The sequence below is a fragment of the Aedes albopictus genome, chromosome 2 (assembly GCF_035046485.1).
Source record: "Aedes albopictus strain Foshan chromosome 2, AalbF5, whole genome shotgun sequence".
In the NCBI taxonomy this organism is placed as follows: domain Eukaryota; kingdom Metazoa; phylum Arthropoda; class Insecta; order Diptera; family Culicidae; genus Aedes; species Aedes albopictus.
This window is the reverse complement of record NC_085137.1, coordinates 338634804-338640460: the sequence shown is the minus strand read 5'-3', so window position 1 is coordinate 338640460 and position 5657 is coordinate 338634804. Positions and strand designations below refer to the sequence as shown.

At 39.7% G+C, this 5657-nt stretch overlaps 1 long non-coding RNA gene across 1 annotated transcript; it reads left to right on the top strand.

Moving 5' to 3' along the window:
• The first annotated feature begins 2073 nt into the window (after positions 1-2073).
• LOC134287207 (uncharacterized) lies at positions 2074-2801 on the top strand. Its single transcript, XR_009997119.1, has 2 exons — positions 2074-2232; positions 2297-2801. It is a non-coding gene; the product is annotated as an uncharacterized LOC134287207 (long non-coding RNA).
• The last annotated feature ends 2856 nt before the right edge of the window (positions 2802-5657 follow it).

The following is a 5657-nucleotide window of genomic DNA, read 5'->3' as shown; positions in this document are numbered from 1 at the left end:
CACCCCGGCCTAAGCCTGATCGGTAAGGTAAGTAAGTTTCAATACGATAAGTTAATGAACAAAAGAGATAGGTATTAGTGCTTGGGGTCTTAATGATCCTAATGGACAACGAAGGTTAATATGCTTCAAAAGACACCAAAAACCATTTTGAGATATACAGATTATGTATTCCTAAAAATCAGTCAAAAATATGAAAGTTTTGATTGCCTACACAGATAAAAATAATGAGATTTACACGTCATGTAAATTTTAGTTTAGTCATGTAAACTTAGTGTTATGATGGTTTACATGATATATCATGTAAATTTGTGTTATATATCATGTAAACATACATAGTCATGCTGAATTACATGAGATAAAATGGAAGTTTACATGATATTTTATGACTTTTACATGATATGTCATGTAAACTTCTGTGATATCCCACGCTCCAATCATGTGCATCATATGACACAGAATTCTACACTCTTTTTTTGATCTGTGTAGGACAGAACAAATACAAAAAATGCTCAAATTATACTACGTCAAAAGGCGGGGTTGGGTATCATAAGCTTAATCAAACACTTTCTATTTACCTAGTTTATTTCAATATCCGAATTAACAATTCATCATCAGAATTCAGTGTTGCAAAAATTCATCTCATTGTCAATTGAATAAATTGTCACTCGAATGAGTAGCTGGGCATGAAACACAAAAAACCCTGCAAAATTCCGCCAGACTGGAAAAATATCGAATGTCGGGTATTTTTTACCAAGCGGTGTATGTTCTCTCGTCGAGGAGTCGCATGGTTCACGAAGGAACACAAAAAAGATACTCCGATATAGACAAGCTGCGGCGATGAGCGGGCATCGCTAAGTGTAACACTTATGGACCGTTTACATATTTGCTAATTCTACGCGACAGTTCATTTTCTTGCAGTATTGGCGTCAATTTAGCGCAATGTAAACACTTTTTAGCAGACAATAAAATTAGCATGACAAAATCAGAAGCTTCTGAATTCGGTGCTAAAACTAGTGGACAATAATGAGGATATTAGATTGTCCGACACAATTAGCATCATGTAAACGGTATGCTAGACGAATTGTCAGCTAATTATGCCATCATGCCAATTTTATTGGCAGACAGGGGAGTGTTTACATTACGATAGTTTGGTACCAACACAGTCGGACAATTTATTGTCCCAGATTTAGCAGCTATATTTTTAGCGGCAATGTAAACGATACTAGCGTAGAATAAATTGTCCGACAGAATATTGTCACGCATTATTATCACATATGTAAACGGGCCATAATGGTCTCATAATGGCCATAATGATCTCTCATCGTTGGCTTGGGACCACATGTGAATAATTGTTATGTTTATCAGTAGGTATTTAATGCGTTTTCGCTTTAAAAACGTGAACTACTATTTAATTTAACTGTATTCATGACGTTGCAGGTTGTGTAGTCACAATAAAAGAAGAATTACATATGACAATAAAATCGACACTGATTTTTCATTTGGGCCTAACTGACATTTTCAAGTTCTCTTCATCGATCCTCTCTTTGTGTTATCACAGAATGTGTATTGAATTTTCCAAAGATTTTTTGGTTGAAATGCGAAGAAGACGACTACATGCTGCTATAGAAACAAAAAGAATAATGATTTTGTTTGTTTTGATCAAGTTAATAGCGAAAGAGAGAGTCGACGAAGAGAAATCGATCGAGTCAGTTAGGCCCTTATGAAAAATCATTGTCGAAATATTCTTACCGAATGCATCGTTTTCATTAGCATCATCGAGCATCTTCTCTCTTGTTTGCGCTCTCGTATCGAACCGGACAAGAGAATAAACAGCATTTCAAGGAGCGTTCCCGAGCATGTCGCTTCACGAAATGTTACATTCGCGAATGTATCACTTGCTGAGCATGGACCATTCAGTGGTTCGCGATAAATAAAAATCCACACACTGGCTTTAAACCTACACTCTGAAATGAAACAAAACTTCCTTCTCTTAATTTTTAACCTTTTTTGTTTACTTGCGGTATACACTTTGCTTAGTTTAACAAATATACTTGATTAGTCTAAAAAGTTAAACTGAGCCAGAGTTATACGAGGCTATTTTAAGTAACACTATGTTGTTCGCCGCGTCGAAGAAAACTGTTTTCCCCTTTGAATCACTAACGGCAAAATAATTTTCCTGCAATACTGAAATTTAGTCATGCGACGATTTCCGCTAAATTTTATCGAGAAATGGTATGGTAAGTATTTGTTCAACACGTAAGGCACAGGCTAAGATTTAGTATTTTTTTTGCTGCAGACTCCATTACTAACCATACCACCGGCCCACGCACGCAATCATCTGAAAGACCATTGTCAGCGTTTTCCCGCAGGATTCCCCGTTGTGCAACCGATTTCGGAAACATCCAGACGGAGATTCGTAGAAAAGAAATCCGCAGATTGTGCTAATGTCCGAGGTAGGTCGTGAGTACTACTTTGTATTCGTTGGAAGTGCTCTAAAAAGTGTCATAAATATATCGTTCCGAACAGGTACCTTTCTTTCTGCCACAGGAAGTGCAACTTCTGACCGCCACGATCGGATTTATGGCCCATGCCTGGCGGACGGTATGGGTATCCGGTAGCTGTTACCCAGCAGCCGTTCCGACGTCGACATTATGCTGCACAAGGCTGTCGCCGCAGAAGAGAAGGTCCTGGATGTCACCGTTATCGCGATGCTGTTTTCCGGGGATTCACTTGACATATTTTATAATTAGATTTTAAGATTTTATTATTTATTCAATTGAATAAAGTTGCAGTTGCGAGAATGTTTATTTTTCCCCTAGAAAAGAACAAAAACAAAACAATTTCCATACATTTTAAATTAAATCCTGGTAAAACTAGGCGCGATATACCGCACTTATACTAGAATGCGTGTATATCGGAGTTATACTTAGCCTGTATACCCAGCACATAAACGGAGTCTGGGGTCAACCAGGCGAATAGTGATTTAGTCTAGGATTTAAACTATTTAGTTTAGATTTTTCTCTGAGTGTACAACACCACAAATTTTGCTTCTTAGCTGGAGCTCAATTGAATGATATGTGCCTTGACAGAGGCTGGAGTTGATATCAATTGAATGATCAGAGGCTATTCAATTGATGTTCCGATAGTAAATGGAAAAATGAGTGGTTACCATTCTCAATTTCAACTTTAATGGCCCGTTTACATATGTGATAATAATGCGTGACAATATTCTGTCGGACAATTTATTCCACGCTAGTATCGTTTACATTGCCGCTAAAAATTTAGCTGCTAAATCTGGGACAATAAATTGTCCGACTGTGTTGGTATTAAACTATCGTAATGTAAACACTTCCCTATCTGCCAATAAAATTGGCATGATGGCATAATTAGCTGACAATTCTTCTAGCAGACCGTATACATGATGCTAATTGTGTCGGACAAACTAATATGTATCCTCATTATTGTCCACTAGTTTTAGCACCGAATTCAGAAGCTTCTGATTTTGTCATGCTAATTTTATTGTCTGCTAAAAAGTGTTTACATTGCGCCAAATTGACGCCAATACTGCTCGAAAATGAACTGTCGCGTAGAATTAGCAAATATGTAAACGGGCCATAAATGTCGGTTGATACTGACACTTCGCAGCACTGATCAGAATCAGAATAAACGTAGGGTGATTTTACAACACAGTGTACATGGAAACACCCTACTCACACCTCTGGTTGAAGGCGGCGGTTTGTGGTAACAGCATCTCCCCATCGTCAGCCAAGAAGAACGATGATTTTGAAAGATGTCATCTTCGGCGATCGATAATGGCACAGGGTTCGTGTGCAGCCCCAGTACAGCCAGAGCACGATCGGGAAGCGATGGAAAATGCATGATAATAACTCGTGCGAGCGCGGTGCAGCAGCGCAAGGTGCATCCGTGTGGAGAGAAATGTGTGCGGTTGTAAGTGAGTGCGGGTCCCCACCAACCACCATCGATTGGCGTGCTGATGATGGGTGCTGCCTTGGCAGGGTTTGCGGTAAGAACCCTCAAATGCATGTCACACCCGGGCAGGTGCTGCCACATGATGCTGGAAGGCTAATTTAGTTTCAAGGGCAGAAAAAGTCCACTTGTTACCTGGCGATCGCACGTGTCTAGTGGAAAGTGAACTTCATGGTCATTATTGACAATAATTACTGGCCAAATACATCTGTGGCAGAAGGTCATGTCGTCGATAAAAGTTTCTTAAATGTTCGTCCATTTTCTGAAGCTACTTTATTTCACATTAACTAGGAAAATGTGTTATATTGCACCGTGCATTCTTGAAGGGATGTTTGAGGAAATTCTTAACTCTTCAGGAGATCGTTTTTTCACCTTGATTAAAAAAAGTCTTTATGAGTAAATCCTTCGTTTTGTCTTACAATAGCTTTAATTTTTTTCCAAGTCTTTTGCAAGACATAACAAAGGGTCAACTCATAAAGTTGTTTTGTCTTCTTTGAAGTTTTTATCTCATTATTTTCAATTGATCGCGTAAGATCTTCGCAAGAGTACAAGTAAGATTTCAAACGATTTCCGCCGCATTGGCTTATTTTTGGCAAAACAGGATTGTTTTAATGCTAAATACTTTCGTAGAAACAGAAAGTCATTTCCAATCAATATCTTTTGGTTACGAAATAAATAAAGGCTTGCTTCATTATTCACAGATGGTACAATCAAAATTGAAATTATTCATCATTCACATGCCACCCAGAAGCAGTTCGAACCTAATCAGGGCTTACGATAAAATTAAAATAAATCATGTCAACTCGTTAACTGCCACGGCTGCTGCATCTACCGAATTCCCCCGAAAGTCAGTCAAAATACCATCTTTGACGAGGTCGAGAATGGCTGTGACAGTTTTAGTCCTCCCTCGCGACCGCTACTGATTGCTGCTCGCTTTAGTTTACGGTGGCCCACCGCCTTCAATTTCTCTTTCCTTGGAACATACAAATCTGGAGCACAGGTCGAGATCATAATATTGGGACGGGACAAAATGCCGTCGTGCGGGACAAAGGAGCACGCATACAAAAACCCGATAACGCGAGTCCAGCACTCGACGAAAATGATGATTAATCGACTTTTGAGCGTATTCCCCGAAGATTAATGAAATTAAATTCAGTTTCGATAACTTTTACTACCTACATGAACGATCGATGTGTGCGATTCGGCAGCAGTGGAACGACTTCGTCAACGCTGAGGTCCTCAGACCTCGCCGAAGGGAATGCATTCCTACGTATCCCGAACGAGACACATTTGTTTGGATGCTTCGGTGGCTTTCCAATCATTCAAGAAAAAATCCTGAATGTGATTTGTCGGTGGACCAGGTTTAAATAAGTGCTGATAACTGTTGATTGGTGAGAAGGTCATCTCTGGGAAAAATCATCGGCCTCATTGAAGCACAGTACAGGGCATTTTCGTGCAGAGTACTGCACAATGGTGTTTTGTCCGATCCCATCCAAGTCGTTGCTGGAGTGAGGCAAGGATGTATACTATCACCGCTACTGTTCCTTATTGTAATCGACGAGATCCTGGTAGGTGCGATTGACCGTGAACCAAATCGTTGATTTCTGTGGCAGCCCATTACCATGGAGCACCTAAAGGACTTAAGACGTGAAGCGCAGCGAGCTAGGTGG